The following is a 16478-nucleotide window of genomic DNA, read 5'->3' as shown; positions in this document are numbered from 1 at the left end:
TAATCCGATTAATGTTTTAATCGACGTCATTGTTTCATTTCTTTTTGCTCAATACCTTTTACAGCACCATAGTTGTTTACTTTTTTTTTCTTCTGCTCCTGCTAAACACCACTGGCGTTCCAGGTATATGAAGATAAATATATAAATAAAAAACGCCGTGCGGGTCTCTGTTTGGAGCAGCAGAGTCTATTGTGAACAATCAGGGGAGCTTGCTTTTGCCAGAGAATATAATTAAGCCGCTTTGCCTCATGTAGCTGAAATAATAACCTGTGAGTGTATTTGAATTGTTCTCAATGCACATCAGGGTAGGTTTATATTCAAAATTGCATATTGCGCCCTTTATGACATAGCAAATAAGGGTGATTTTAGGAAAGATTGACCAAAGGGTGGCTGGTCGACATTTGTAAACCAATTGATGTTTTTTTTTTATATTCCATTGTCTAATGTCTGGTATAAGCGAATCCATACTTGGTCTTTACAGAAAAATAATCTGGAGTAAGGAAAAGTCGTAAGGCATGAAGAGGTGTAGAGTTGCATTTACGTGCACTGATGGAGTGGGCACGTTTGAAATGGATTAACTAAAATGGTAAAATTAGAAAATACTAATATTTTTTTAGAAAGAAACTGTGGGTACCGCTTGCATGTAATATGTAGTACTAAAGTTTATTTAAAGTATACTTCTTTTTCTAAAAATTGACAAACATGCCTGCTCGAATGACAAATTAAAAAATTTGGAGGCCTGTATCTCATAAAATAATTTAATCAAAATCATATACTTTTCACGTAGTATTCTACTTATATATGGCTAATATTTAAAATATATATTACGTATCTCAGTCATACAATAGTCGTGATATATTTAGGCAAAATTGGGGAAAATAGAAGCACGAGAAATTCCGATGCAAATAAAAAATAACACCTTTGATTTCTTTTAAATTTAGTACCCTGTCATACTTTATTTGGGCATTCATTTCTATTAAAAACACGTTGAATTATTTGATTGATAAAGAAGACATAACTCCCCAAGGTAGGGTACTGTTTTAAAGCCAACACTTAGCAGTGCCCTATACGAGAAGTGACTCGGAGTTCCAGTTTCATGACTCTAACACACATATTTTATATATCTTTATTCAGACGAAGCCATCGATAACTATAGCAGTCGTTCACATACTAAATGTGAGGAGAAACTGCTCTGTACAAAGAGATCATGTTGTGGACAATTGATCCGAGGAAAGATCCTGCAGCCATCGGCCACTGGGAACTTTGTTTACTTATATGTTCTACGACGCTATATGTTCCTTTTTCTTCCCGTCTATCTCCATCTCTATCTTTCTATCTCTCTCTATCTCTGTTATACATATATCCTTGACTTAAATCTAGAATAAAAACATATTCAAGCATTCCCTTTTTGCGTGATAGTGTTCTGTAGCTAGCAATAGTCATTTCCTTGCAAAGACCACGATTATGGCACAGTATTTGACGGAAGTAGCAGAAGACACTCCTCGCTAGTTCTGAAAAAACGCAGATACATTTTTTTTTCATTTTCTCCCTTGCCGTCAAAGAAAATGGAAAATATGGCCGCCGACTCGCTGGCGTCAAGGGCGATAATATCTGGCACAAAGGGGCGCACCGACATAGAGCAGAATCCACACATTATCGAGCCCCGCCTAAATGCAGTAGAGCGTAAACACTGCCGCCATGTTATCCTGGGAAGTGTTAACGTTGTGACAGTGTCTACGCTCTGGGTAATTGAAAGCATGGCGTGTGGCATGAGCCGGATCCTTACACGAGGTCCAAGGTGAGCCCTGAGAACGTCTCTGCTGCCCTAGAGTACTTCACGAAAGACGGGCTACTATGTTTGCGCCAAGGTTTCAACAGAAGGACGTGATCTCTGTCATGCTAGACGAGGAGAAAACGTTCGTGCCAAAGTGCTTCCCAACAAGCTCAATTCGAGAGGCCTTTCGTGTGTACCAAGAGGAGCATCCTGATTCCGGCGTTGGGCTCACGAAATTTTATTCCTTGCGCCCGTGATGGCTCAAATGTATTCCACACCAGGAAGTGTGCGTTAGATTGCGCTGCGCCAATTATTACCTTTGAATTGCCGCTCTAGAGAACGTTGCAGGCTTAACATTCAACACTGGCAAAATTTTCTCAGCATTTATATGCGACCACTCACAGGTCTGTGCTTTTAAGGAGACTGTGATCACTGCCCAAAAGGACAGTCTCTTACACACGAGAAACCTCATATCCCAGGTGATGAAGAGATTGCGCTTACAATATGAAAGCGACCCTGTGAAAGAAAAACACATTGAATCCTGAGATTTTTATAAAAGCCACTCAAGTAACGATTGAAAGTTGGATATTTCACAACCATATCAGACAAACGCAAGCTAAAGCAATTTACGATGAAAAGCAGTGCAAGCAACGCGGGAGCATTGTCTTTCATTTTGACTTTGCTGAAAACTGGGCCATCGTGCTTCCTGAAAAAGTTCAAGCATATCACTGAAAAGAAAAAAGTCACGACATTTACATGTGTAGTGACGACAAGGAAATCTACAAACAGCTTTCCTTATATCAGTGAGGACCTCTGTGACGACGACACTCACACGTGCTTGGCTCTAGAAAAGGTGAAAAAGTGTGTTGAAGGCAATGTTGCGGTATACTCGCACGTGACGTGTGTAAATGACGGGGCCGTCAGTCATTTTTGAGAGTCGCTACTAGCTTCATTAGTTTCCACAGAACGATTGCCCACAAGCCCAATGGTTATTGTCTGCATCTGACATGTGAAATGCATGCGAGAGAGTTGGCGGACTCGTGGAGCACCAGGCCACGCTGAACAACCTGAGAGAACGTTCAATAAGCGCCCTTCAGCTGGCCAGGAGAATAACGAGCGTTCTATCTGAGAAACGGAAAAGCGTACATGTTGTGTAACAGGACGAAAGGAAAATTATTCGGCATGGTAAAAAAAAGAAAAGAAGAAGAGTGGTTGACGGTGCGTGCCTTTTCTGGCATTCCGTCTTGGCACGCGTGGCGGCTGTGCAAGTCATCAACAGAAGGGACTTGTGACATATATGTAGCACGGACAGTCGGATCTGGTTAGAAGAAAGTTTATTAAATGAGTAAAGCGAGAAAAGCCTTAGCTTAAAGTGCTGAATTTGATTCCCCAACGACTGCTCATTTTGAATGCAGGCAGATCTTATTTTTTAGTTTTCTTCGCGGGGCATTTAACCTACTGTTTTACTTGGTAATTGCTTATAATCTTTATCTGATAATCATATGAAAATGACGAAAAGTTATCCTCGAGCAGGATAAAATATCTTGGTTTGCCGCGTTCCATTCGTACACCGAGAGTATATCGAAGCTGCTAAATTCGCGGTGGCGCCCTTCACCTGAAATGGTTTGTTCCCGGAAATACATAGCCAACCTAAACAATTTTAGTATTCTATCATTACTTTTGTGACCGGAAGTAAAGTTTTTTTTTTTTTATTCTAAATATAAAATATACCGGAAAGTAAAACTTTGCACTGCATCTCTTTTCTCGAATCACTAGTCTTTAATATAATACCTCTTTCTACGCTGTATGTATAATACGGTATATAGTTTCTCCTCAATTTTACTGTGTAACCGATCGCTCTTGTTGTGAGTGACCTGATCTGAATAAAATATATGAAAGGCGTGTGTTAGTTTCATGAAACTGGAACTCCTGCAGAGTCACTTCTCGTATAGGGCACCGCTAAGTGTAGGCTTTGAAAAAGAACCCTAATTTAGGGAGTTATATCTTCTTTCTCAATAGAATAATGCAACATGTTTTAATAGAAATTAATGCCAAATTGGTGTAAAACAGGGTACCCAAATATAAGAAAAAATGAATGTGGCGTTTTTTATTCGCATCGAATTTTTTTTGTCTGATTCTTTCAAACGTTTGCCTAAATATATCACGAATATCTTATAACTCCGATACCTAATATATATTTCAAATGATAGCCATACATATGTAAAATGCTACATCAAAAGTAAATAATTGTGATTAAAGTGTTTCATGATATGCAGGCCTCCAGATTTCGCCATTTGTCGTTCGAGCAGGCATGTTTGGCATTTTGTATAAAAAGAAATCTATTCTAAAGAAACACAATTACTATATATCACAAGCAAACTGAATCAATAGTTTGTGTTTAAAAAGTATTAGAATTTTCCTACTTTTTTCGTTTTAGTTATTCAATTTCAAACGTGCCCCCTCCATCAGTGCGAGTTATTGCAACTTTCCACCTCTTCAATCCTTACGAATTTTCCTGTCCTCAAATTTGTTTTCTGGTCAAAATTAAGTGTGAATTCGGTTATACCAGACGCTAGACAATGATATCAAATACATCTGTTGATTTAAAAATGTCGACCAGCCACCCTTTGGTCGACCTTATCTAAAATCCCCCATAAACACAAGGTTTGCTTTTCCATAAATATTATGCATATAATTGAACGGGATCGAATAATCGAAATATTAATTGCTTAAAGGTTGGCAAATAATCCGGTTAACATTTTTCGTCGACGTCCAGCCTCTAGTAAGATTGCGTCTGCGTTCTTGCAGCCTGTCTTCAAATAGCCTTTCCAATTTAGACAATTTTATTTAAAGAATTTCCAACCTATACGTGCCGAGATGTTCATTTGTTCAGCAATTTGCGAATTATAAATATTCGATACGAAAAACATTTAGCTTTCGACCTCGTCTTATATCTGAGGGAATAGCTTTCCAAGGGGTGTGTCGGGGTCATCTTCAGAAGACAATCTGCCCTCAGGCCTTCGTCTTCCGTCATCTGCCTTGATGTAGAAACCAAGGAAGCAGGTACTCATTTTGAAGGCTTGATTACTATTCTGTCCTGGACGCCTGGACGAACGCCTACGCGTCTAATTTCCTGGCAAGGCCTTTTTTGTCTCCTTCTTTGCGATTTTAATTGTGTTATAAGTACGGACCACCGACTTCCTAACACGACAGGCGTTGACAAAAGTCAGAATTTATTCCTTGACGCAAATCAACACTACGATTTCATTTATTGGTGAGATAAACGCTTCGTTATAGAGGGTTTATATTTATTTTGAACTCAAAAAAGAATTAAATAGATATGCCGTCAAACCGATTTCCTTTACAGACCACTGGGTGATCTCTATTACACTTGGTCAAATTTCTCAGCAAAGTACATCGAATAAAAGCTATAGACGCTAAGCTCTCAGCTACTTAGATACGAATCGTTTACAAGTGACACATGGCAGCTCTACAAAGCAGTTGCAAACCGGAACCAGCATTATTGCATGCTTTGGCAGCTTTTCAAGAAAGACGTGAATATACTCGCAATCCAAAGACTCACTATTATTAATTTTCATAAATGTAAAACAAAAAACACACTACTGAACGAGCTGCGTCTTTCGCACCAGCTGAAATGCCCAAATATAGGGCCAGGGGCGAAATATTTAGTTTGCGTCAAGGCTCAAGTAGATAGTCAGCATCAATAGCGCTATCAGGGTGCGGTCGTGCGCTCCCAAGTGGAACAGTTACTCCTTGGTGAGCTGCCGACAAATAAAGCGATGGCAGATGAGAAATGCCTCACCGTGACAAAGAAAATTTCATAAATACAACATACGCATAGGATAGTTACTGAGAAGCAAGCGATAGAGCATGCGTTTGTTGAACATTACCGCATTACCGCCCACTCTTCGAAGAAAGGATTGACGTCCGCAACAACGATTGCAACTCGGAGGTGGTAGAGGCGCTCATGCGATTAAGCGAGCACCGCATTTTAATATAGGAGGCGTCATCAATCTAACAGAAAAAGAAAAAAGCCATTGTCGTCCTCCCAAACGGAAAACCGTCTGGTATTAACGGTATTATTGCGGAGTTCTATAATGCATATAATTATGGAATCAGTCATACTGCGCGAAACGTTTTTTGACAGGCGGAAGATTTAAAACTGCCGCACTATCTTCTACGGTAACACACTGTCTCAATCCCAAAAAGGTAAAGATTAGAACGAACTTCTTGACGTCTTTGGATACCGTCCCATTACTCTGTGCTATTTGGATTAAAATAGTTTTGCCAATTTACTGTCATCTAGGTTACAAGGAGTCATCAAAGACCCAGTCGGAGAGCTTGAATCACATAAGACTAGGGGAAGGGCTATACATAGCAACATTCACGTAGCTCGTATCATTTTGAAATTTCTGTTAGCAGGCCACCCAGGTGGGTATCTTTCAAATTGATCTTCAGGAAGCGTTAGATCGTGTTCAGCACGATGTAATTTTAATAATTTTAGATCACGTTGGTGCTGAGAAAACAATTCTAAAAGGCGTTCAAATGTCGCGCACAAAGTGCCTCAGTATAATAATACAAAAAGAAACAGTCCATTGGAAAGCATCTCGGTTACCTCCACAGTTAGACAAGAATGCCCCCTCTCTCTCCTGCTTTTCTGTTTGTATTTGGAGCCCCTTTCCGAAAGCATTACTCAGAGCGTGAGTGTAAAACCTGCAGGGCGCGGAAAACAAAGTTTGAACATAGATAATGTTATTGCCATTTTCTGCAGAGACCAGCCAAGTGTCAGTCGCGCTTTTGCGCTTACACGCGCTTTCTACGCCACCAAAGGAGCTGCGTTAAAGCTGCACCAGTGCAGAGGGTTTTGGAACAAGTTTTGGTAGTCGACCCCTTCTATAAATGATGGTATCTAGTGGAAATCTACGCCGTTAGAGTAGCTAGGAGTGTATTTCCAGCATTATCGAAAATGTATGACCTGGTGGTCGGATGTAACAGCAGACCTAGAACAGCGCGCCAAGCGCTGGGCACACCGATAAGTATCCATTTTCGGAAGGTCCACCTCTCACAACCTTTTTCTTGTGGCTAAACTCTGGTATATCTTACAGGTTCTGCACTTTAGCAGGCGAAACATCCAAAACTTCCAGAGAATTGTCGCTGTATTTCAAAATCGCACTGGAAATTCGATCTGACGGGACATCCTCTTGCGCCGTATTTCAGCCGGAGGCATCAGAATCTGACACCCCTTTATCCGTCAACTGGTAGCGCGGGTTTTATTTCCAGGATCATGAGACTCCACATGTTTTGCAACTAATTCAGACTGCAATGGCATCCTACATTCCGTCTGTTTTGATTGCATTGGCTGCTGACCAGTCCCCACAGTTAGTGGGGTACTTTAAGGAAGTGGTCGACGCGTTAGACTTTTTAGCTGCGCGATGTTCTCTGGATTACCTTAAAACTGTGTCAAGGAAAAAAAATCTCGAGATCTTGTATACGTCATTTTCCCAGCGCCAGTTTATCGTACAAAGGTCAGCAACAGCCAAGATCAAAACCCTATTATTGCTCCTTAAAAAGATGTGTATCCACCCAAGGAACAAAACCTTATTTTTTGAAGTTCCATATTTACATCCTACCGAGCAAAGTGTAGGTGAAGAAAAAAAAGTTCTTGGAGTGCACTTTGAATAAAGACCATAGTATTTCACAAGCGTTAGTATGTCTTCTGCCGGTCTTTGACAAGTTACAATGCCCCGAATGAGCTCATTGTATCCGTAGCTTTAAATATTAGATGCAAATCAAGAATCGATGTCCGAAATGTTGTGCCAGCACCCAAATTTGTTTGATTTTTATACATTTAGCTTGTTACACAAATCAAGATTGTAATCTGTGTCTCGAGAGTGTGCCTGACTAGTTCTCATTGTTGGGCTGTTTATTTAATTTAAGAAATTATTAAAGTGTACTTAATATGAGTAATGTGTGACATGTTGTACTCCTCCATACTTCCCATGCAAAAAAAGAAAAAAACAATATGTGCTGTTTTACGTTGAAAAGAAACTTGCATAATAATCTAGATGGTCTAGGTACGATCCACGCAGTGCACTAACGCTTTCTTACTGCCATGGTCTCTCCCTCTTTTTCCTCCTCCCCTCAAAACCTATGAGTGTCGAACCGCGCTGACAAGCCTTTTTCTGGACTTCGCGAAATGCCGAACACCTGACCAAACTATATTTCCCGTTTAATATGACTAGATGAATGTTTATTTTACCAAGCGCGTTTGAATGCGGTGGCTTATTATAATAGGTGGTGCACTTAGTGCGGGTCGTGCCGAGGGCAGGAATACCCTTAGTTGTTCAGTGCCTGGGGTTGGTTGTGTTCTCAGCTTGGGTGGTTCTTTAAGGTAGGGTTTTGCATGGAATCTACCTACGGCAAATAATTGTCTCTTTGTGCAACATCGCGTTTTCCTCAGCACCAGCGAGGTACAAAGCCCTTCCGCTGCATTTTATTTGCCTCGAAGAAGAGAAAAACGCGATTTCGTGCCATTCCAACTCGTCGTTTCGCGCAATTGTTCTGCACTACTGTTTCTGTTCCTTTCTTTTTTGTCATTTTACACTCCTCTCCGCTCCGCGCTCTTTATCACACTAAATGCCTCTGCTCCACCCTTTACAGCGTGCTAAATCCGTAGCTCATTCAGCTGCGCAATCGGCTTCAACGCCGGTGACCGGGGCTCAATCTCCAACACCGGTTGCCGTTCTTTTTTTTTTAAGATTGCATATTTATTAGAAACTGACTCAGCTACACACTTCGTACTTCCGCGTCTCCTCCGGCTGGTTGGCTCAATAAAACTACCGCATTATGCCGCCGCTTAAAAAAGAACTCATTCTGGTAAATGGTGGAATTTAGACAATTCAACTTAATTCATTGAGCACACATATGTTTTATGAATAAAACAACGTCCCACGTACCACGTATTTTGTGTCAGATTATTACCGTTGGCGAGTAGATCATGCATTGATTTTTTTCCTGCTTGTAGCATTTCAAAGTGTACCACCATACAACAACCCCGAATGGGGTTAGTGGTAATGGAAATAAATAAATAAAATAAAACTTGTGACGATTTTGCAACTGTGCGGAGTCGTATGGAACTCTCATACTATAACTTGCAGAATATACTGCCGTAGCTGGTAAGGTTCACTTAGGAAGAGCGGCACTAAAAACGACGCCGGTAACCACGGGCAGTTTAAGTTTTTAAAGGACGATGGTAAAAACTCTTATATTTCTAATTCTTTCAACATAGAAGTTGGTTTAGTATATTTTCAAGCTTTAGGCTTTGCATATGCCATTTTACTTTTTTAATTGAGAACACGGCTCGGCTAACTCGTATTTTTCGCGACCCTTCCAACTATCCGTAACATGAGTATGACAGAGTCTAGTGGCTTTCTACCACTGCCCACATTTAGGAAGTTCGTAGTTCTTTTTCGACCTGCATCAAACGGTGAATATTGGCGTAGTGGAACGGTAAGCCGACGGTGCTTTTATAGTGCTCTGAATGCGAGGGATGGTCGCATTAAATCAAAATTAGGTAGCACTAAGTTTAAGTTCAGTTTTTGAGTACCTGCATTTTGTACATATTTGTCATTCATACTCAATGAATTGTTTTATTTGTTCACTCACATTAGTTTAAACACAAAAATTACTCCTAGAACTGTTCTACACAAACGCCGCAAACATTCAGAAACGTTAAGACGACGTTTTGCAAACGCAAATACGGTAGTTGTTGATAATGCTGTTTATTGTCGTTTTTTATTGCCGTAAGAACATTAATATAGCTTGCTTTTTATTCATTTTATTCTGCGCCTGAAGATGTTTTAATGTTCTCACGAGGACACTGGGGTTTCAGTGTTTAAAACGAAGTAACCAATAGTTTCATCATATTAATGGCAAAGATTCCATCCCAAATTCTAGCCCCACAATGGCACCTGCACTAATAGGTTATGATGGCACCACGGAACCCAAAACACGTAGGTTCACCCTCTCAAGCTTGGCTGTGCTTGGCGAGCATGTCTCAAATAAAAGGCATCCTGACGCTTGAGCTAAATACGGGTTAGGTTCCAAGAAGAATGAACCAAAAGCCACTTGCTAAACTTTCGTCCTTTCTGGAGTTTAAAGCAATATAACATATTGTCGGTGCAAACATCAGTGCCAGATAGATTATATCAGGAGACGTACTCGTTCAGGTAGACACGAAAAAGCAGAAGGACGCATGGTTAGTGTGACTCAGCACAAAAATCTTTAACACCATCAAAAGATCATCATTTGAGGTGACTTGCTTGACAAAACAGATGCAGAGGCTGTGGTGGTATACTCAGCAGGAACTTTATTGCAGCGCGACGTATATAACCTTTCGTAGTATTGGTCTAGAGCGCCAAAGTGGGCATCTTTTGTCGACCTATGAATCTACGACACTCCCGGCTGCCTTAAAAAAAATCCAGAGAAGTGTCCTGTCATAAACGCCGGAACCTCTGTGTTGCTGTAGGTGCCAACGTTTTGGCCAATGGTCCGGGAGTAGTAGGGGAGCTGATACTTCAGCCAAGTTCTCTAGTGGGAAGGATGCTGCTTATACATATGAAAAAAATTCCAAATGTGTGAAGTGCGATGATCTCCACCCGCACTTCTAAATGTGTCCAGTCCAGAAGCAAGAAAATGAAATACTCCCCGCGAAAGTAAATGCAAATAAATCATATTTTGATGCAAAGAAGTACCTTTATTTCCTTGCTAAAGAAGGCTATGCGGAGTTGGTCTGTAGGTGAGTTGCACGAACAGTCATGGCATCGGCGAGAACACACACGTCTTCGACAATCTGTGTGTTTCGTCGTCATGCCTTCTTAAACCAGCACGGACGGTGCCAGGCACTGTGTCCCAACCACAGGGATAATACTTCAGTACCAGCAATCACCCCAGAGCATAAAATGGCACCTACCTCTCCCCTTGCTGTTTTGTGCTCCCGCGGCCGTATCAACCAACTCGAACCTTTGCCCCGACTTCGGAAGAATCATTGTAAGCCGTCAAGGCAGTCTACCTGCAGGCGTCTGCCGACGGCTGGAACCGAAGAGCCTAGGGGGAACGTGGCAAAAAAATCTGAGGAGGAGGGAACCATTTCAATATCAAGCTTATCTTTCTGTCACAAACGAGTCTACTAAAAGGCAAAAATAAGTCATTAAAAAAACGATCTACATATAAAACAAAATTTTAAAACATTGTAAGTGCTTTGCGCAGCTCTTTGGCGGCCATTTCCGGCTTGAGCGGCGTCACCGTTGCCGTCGCCTTCGGTGTCGACGTCACCGTCGGCGCAACCACGCGTTGCATTATGGGATGGTTCTCATATTGACGTAACACGTAATGTCACTAGGGTGACGTGGGAGTAGGAGGACGGGAGCAAAAGGTGGAAGAGGGGAGGGGAGGAAAGGAGGAGCGAGCAAAAGAAGGGGAGCAGGACAGGAGGGGTAGATGAAGAGCACAGGAGCAGAAGGGGAGATGCCAGCCACCCCCTGGGCAGACAAGTGCTATCCCCATTCATAAATCACTGTGAGGGACGTATGAAACCGTGGTGTACTCGTTAGGCTAGGGGCCATCTACATGGGTAAGGGTCTGTGCTGTACCCATCGATCTCTCTGGCATTTGTCAGACGAAGTTGGTAAATTGTGTGCCGCCAAGGTCGACAACGGCTTGCTCGTGGTAGCCTCTCTCTCGCTAACAGCACTCAGCAAATAGTTCGTTCAAGACATAGAACATCATATAGTCATGAAGGAAAATATCCCATTCGCGCCGAAGGACGTGCACTCGCTGTTCTGCCATGCCATCTCGAGGGAGCGCGCTCAAGACTAATGCCGAGGAAATCAAAAACGCCAAGCAGTCTTTACAGAGTCGACAGCAAGAAGGATGACATCGAGAGAATCACGTGCGTTGTCAAAGTGTTGACTCTAACGGTGCATCGTTCTCCCGCCTTGCCCTTGCTGTCCTGTTTTGTGGCACCGGCTGAACTTAGAGTGAAGCTTCCAGATGTGTGAACGGGTACCCGTGTGAACTACATTTTCTTTTTCAATACAATTTGTGGCAAGGAATTCTATAATATGTATCTATATATACAGGGTGTTTTTTTTTAATTCTTACACATTTGTTAAAAAAAAAAAAACGTTAAAGCTATGTTAATGCGGTTTTTGCAGGTGGGTTATACGGCCAGGCGAACATTATGCGGGTGGCTAATGTTTGCGATATGTCGGCTAATTAATTAAAATTTGTTAATTAACGTTCTAATTACTGAAAATAAACATGTGGTTTTAATTAGAAACTTGCTGAACATCATCGAAAGCCCCTAAATCAACTATTTTTAGCAGGATATAACGCCGGGGCAGCATTTTATGGCATTCTGTTAGAAGGGTGGTTCTCATTTGAACCCGTTCGCATTTCTACCTTCTCGTTTTTACCTTCTCATTTCAACCCAGCGCAAAACAACTTTCGCATTTCTCCCTTTCTCATTTCAACCGTTCTCAAAACAAACTTTCGGGTTTTGACCCTTCTCAAAACGACTTTTCTCATTTTAACCTTTCTCATTTCAAATTTTCTCAAAACATACTTTCTGGTTTTGACCATTGTCAGAAAGAGTTTTCTCATTCTAACCTCTCTCATTTCGAACCAAAATTAATCTAACATCATGATCTCGCAATCTTTCTGCGGTATTTATGACGAATTCGGGGAATTAATTGCCTTCGAGCCCTTGCCTGTGGCACCGGCGACCAAAAACGCGCCAGCGGCGCATCACGTGACCCTCTCCACCCGAATGCAAAGCACAATGAACTGGCGTTTTTATTTGACTGGGTCGCAAATGAGCTCTGTTAACTTCTTCTTCGATCATTCTATGGTACCATGAGCACGCTGCATACGCCAACAACATAAATTACGACTCTTTGAGATGTGTGTAAACAGAAGCGGCTTCACAAAACTTTTCAAAATATTGGCATTAGCACAGTCCATACAGCTGACAGAATATTAAAATATAAAATCAATGAAAGGGCAGATGTATAAATCAGTGTGGTGCTGCCCGCAAGCGCGTCAAATTTCAATAAACTTCGTTTGGATTTCGATTAACTTTAGCCACGGAGGCTTGCCAGCGTCGCTTTCCATATTCTGTTTACTGTTAGTAGAGAGTTTTAGTAGATCGTTCCCATGACTCCGATAACGATACCCGATACTCCGCCACCGCCTCCCTTGCGCATGCATAGTGTCGTTATCGGGGCTATCGGGGGTATCGGAACGATCTACTAGAACTCTCTAGTACGTTTTTTTTGGAATCCTCAGTCTTCTCATTGCACCCACCCTCCTTGAAATTGTAATGCGTGTTCAAGTTTCAAACTGCATCACTATGCATACTTTTTTTTTAGAGCGCAGCTCTTAGGGGCCCGTTTCCGGCTTGAGCGGCGTCGCCGTCGGCGTCGGCGTCGCCGTCGCCGTCGCCGTCGCCGTCGGCGTAACCGCGCGGTGCATCATGGGAAATGTCCCATAATGCACCGCGCGAGCCCCCCACCAAGGTCACGTGACCTCGTGGGGGTCACGTGACCCCCCGAAGTCACGTGACTCCCCTGAGGTCACGTGGCCCCTCCTCGAGGTCACGTGACCCCCGCCGATGTCGCGTGACCCCCCGATGACGTCATCGTCACTGATGACGTCACCGGCATCCACATCGTCATCGTCATCATCACTGATGACGTCACCGGCATCCACATCGTCATCGTCATCATCACTGCTGACGTCACCGGCATCCACATCGTCATCGTCATCACTGATGACGTCACCGGCATCCGCATCGTCATCATCACTGATGACGTCACCGGCATCCACATCGTCATCGTCATCATCACTGATGACGTCACCGGCATCCACATCGTCATCGTCATCATCACTGATGACGTCACCGGCATCCGCATCGTCATCGTCATCATCACTGGTGACGTCACCGGCATCCACATCGTCATCGTCATCATCACTGGTGACGTCACCGGCATCCACATCGTCATCGTCATCATCACTGATGACGTCACCGGCATCCACATCGTCATCGTCATCATCACTGATGACGTCACCGACATCCGCATTGTCATCGTCATCATCACTGATGACGTCATCAGTGACGTCACTGATGTCGTCACCGGCATCCGCATCGTCATCGTCATCATCACTGATGACGTCATCAGCGACGTCACTGATGACGTCACCGACATTCGCATCGTCATCGTCATCATCACTGGTGAAGTCATCAGTGACGTCACTAATGACGTCATCGGTACCCGCATCGTCATCGTCACTGATGACGTCATCAGTGACGTCAGTGATGACATCATCGGCATTGGGGGTCACGTGACCCCCAAGGTAACGTGACCCCCCCCCTGGTTAGTTTAACCCCCCCCCCCAGTGCCCTTCCCTCCTCCTCCTCAAGAGCTGCGCTCTAATTCGGCGTTACAGGGAGTTGTAAGCGGCTTTCATTTTTTCAGCGGTGTAATAACTTGTTATTACAGAGTTGTAAAATAAAGTGATGTATGATGCAGCCCGTGTCTCAGGGCAAACATACCTTGCTCAGGCTGGATAAATTCTTCCAAAAATGTTGACTTTCTTTGAAACATAAATTATCTTTCTCTTCCTTGTTTTTGCTATCTTCTCTCAGAGCACAAAAGGGTGTCTGTCTCGATGGCTTCGGTTGCCACTCGAACCCGCTATTTGCCGCCTCAGCGAGCATTGTCTCGTTTGGTTCCCTATCCCGATTCGGATGTGACGATACCGGATACAGTCTGGCAGACAAGCTGCCCGACCTCTTGGAACTCGGGAAAACTTCTGCTGGTAAATTGCCGGTACACGCCTTAGAAGCGCAACCCGAAAAGCTTGCACCCGCCAGCCTTTGACCACGCGAACGCCCTTGCCGAAGATATGGGAAAACTTTTTTTCAGGAAAAATTACCACCCGAATTGGCCATTACAAGCATTAACACACGACTAGCACAATGATCCATCCGCTCCACACGACGTCATCTTAACGACATACAGCGACAGAAGAGAAATGAAGTACTGATTCTGCGCTAGCACTTTTGAAACCACGTCACCATGTGACCACGTAGCTACGTGAACAGACTCGGGGTGGCACGTATGGCATAATGAAAATTGTTTCATGTGCTATACAAGAGATGGGGCCGCTTCGCTTCATCTTCAACCTTCATCCTCAACTGTTTTTGCTTCTTTCTATGCCTCACTACGGTGTTCAAATGACGACGGATTCAAATAAGAAAGGGTCGGAACGCGAAAGGTTAAAACGCGAAGGGCGTTTTGGGAATGGGTTCAGACGAGAAGGGTTCAAATGAGAATGGGTTCAAATGAGACGGGTATAAATAAGAAAGGGTCGAAACGCGAAAGGTTAAAACGAGAAGGGCGTTTTGCAAATGGGTCCAAACGAGAAGGGTTCAAATAAGTATGGGTTGTTTCGAGATACACCCCTGTCGAAACGCTCCATTTGGACGCGTTTCTAGATTTCGGTTTCTTATGGGAGCGCATCTACGCGCCCGCGATCCTGCTCCCCGGTGGTCGCGGCGCGAAGCCACCTACCTCCTCGCCTCCCTCGTAGAATGGAGGGAAGTACGGCGCACGTGTGTTGCCGTCTCAGCCACTGGGGAGGAGGACTGCGGGCGCGGTGATGCGCTCCGATAAGAAACCGAAATCTAGAAACGCGTCCAAATGGAGCGTTTTTACAGAACGCTGTAAAATGCTTCCCCGCCGTTATATCCTTCCAAAAATAGTTGATTTAGTGGTTTTCGATGATGGTCTACAAGTTTCTAATTGAAATCATATGTCTATTTACACTAATTGAACATTTAATTAACGAATTTTATTTAGTTAGCCGACTTATCACAAAGATTAGCAACCCACATGATGTCCGCCTAGCCGTACAACCCACCTGCACAAACCGCATTAGTGTAGCTTTCACGGTTTTTTTTAAACAAATGTGTAAGAATAAAAAAAACACCCTGTATATATATATATATATATATATATATATATATATATATATATATATATATATATATATATATATATATATATAATCTGCCTCAGAGTGCTTAGCACGGCGAATCGCAAAATCGAAATAACTCAAGAGAGGAGGATCAGAGGAGGGGGAGGAAGAGGACGGGAGGAGGAGAGGAAGAGGAGAGTAGAAGGAGGAGAGAAAGAGGGGCCTACGCTCCTCTCCGTACCCTTTCCTCTTCCTCATCAAGAGTGGAAAATTTACCGAAACTTTCCCGCTAAATGGCAGGGGAGCAGGAGAGGAGTGTTCGGAGACGAGGGTATGGCCTTCCTCCTCCTCCGTACCCTTAACTCCTCCCTCTCAAGAGCTGCGCGCTAATTAGGCATTACCGGGAATTGGAAACGTTTTTTTTTTAATTTTTTGTCATGATCTTTATTGTAACATAATAATGAAGAAAATGCTACAAGTCAGGCAACGAAACAACCGCGGACTTCGTTACATAGATGACGTGAATTAACATTTAACGAGTTTGGCGCTTCGGCCATTTGTTTACATGGGACTGTTGTTGCATCGCATGTTCACATGCGATGCAACACGTCGCCGTTGCATCGCCAATTGTTTTTTTTTTATT

General features: G+C 43.1%; 1 protein-coding gene across 1 annotated transcript in view; it reads left to right on the top strand.

Moving 5' to 3' along the window:
* Positions 1 to 16478, top strand: part of LOC120842841 — a 53850-nt gene that overhangs the window by 19058 nt on the left and 18314 nt on the right. The window lies entirely within an intron of this gene.

The sequence above is a fragment of the Ixodes scapularis genome, unplaced genomic scaffold (assembly GCF_016920785.2).
Source record: "Ixodes scapularis isolate PalLabHiFi unplaced genomic scaffold, ASM1692078v2 PGA_scaffold7__128_contigs__length_106722199, whole genome shotgun sequence".
Lineage (NCBI taxonomy): Eukaryota > Metazoa > Arthropoda > Arachnida > Ixodida > Ixodidae > Ixodes > Ixodes scapularis.
The sequence above is the reverse complement of the archived record's forward strand: the minus strand, read 5'-3'. Positions and strand labels throughout refer to the sequence as shown.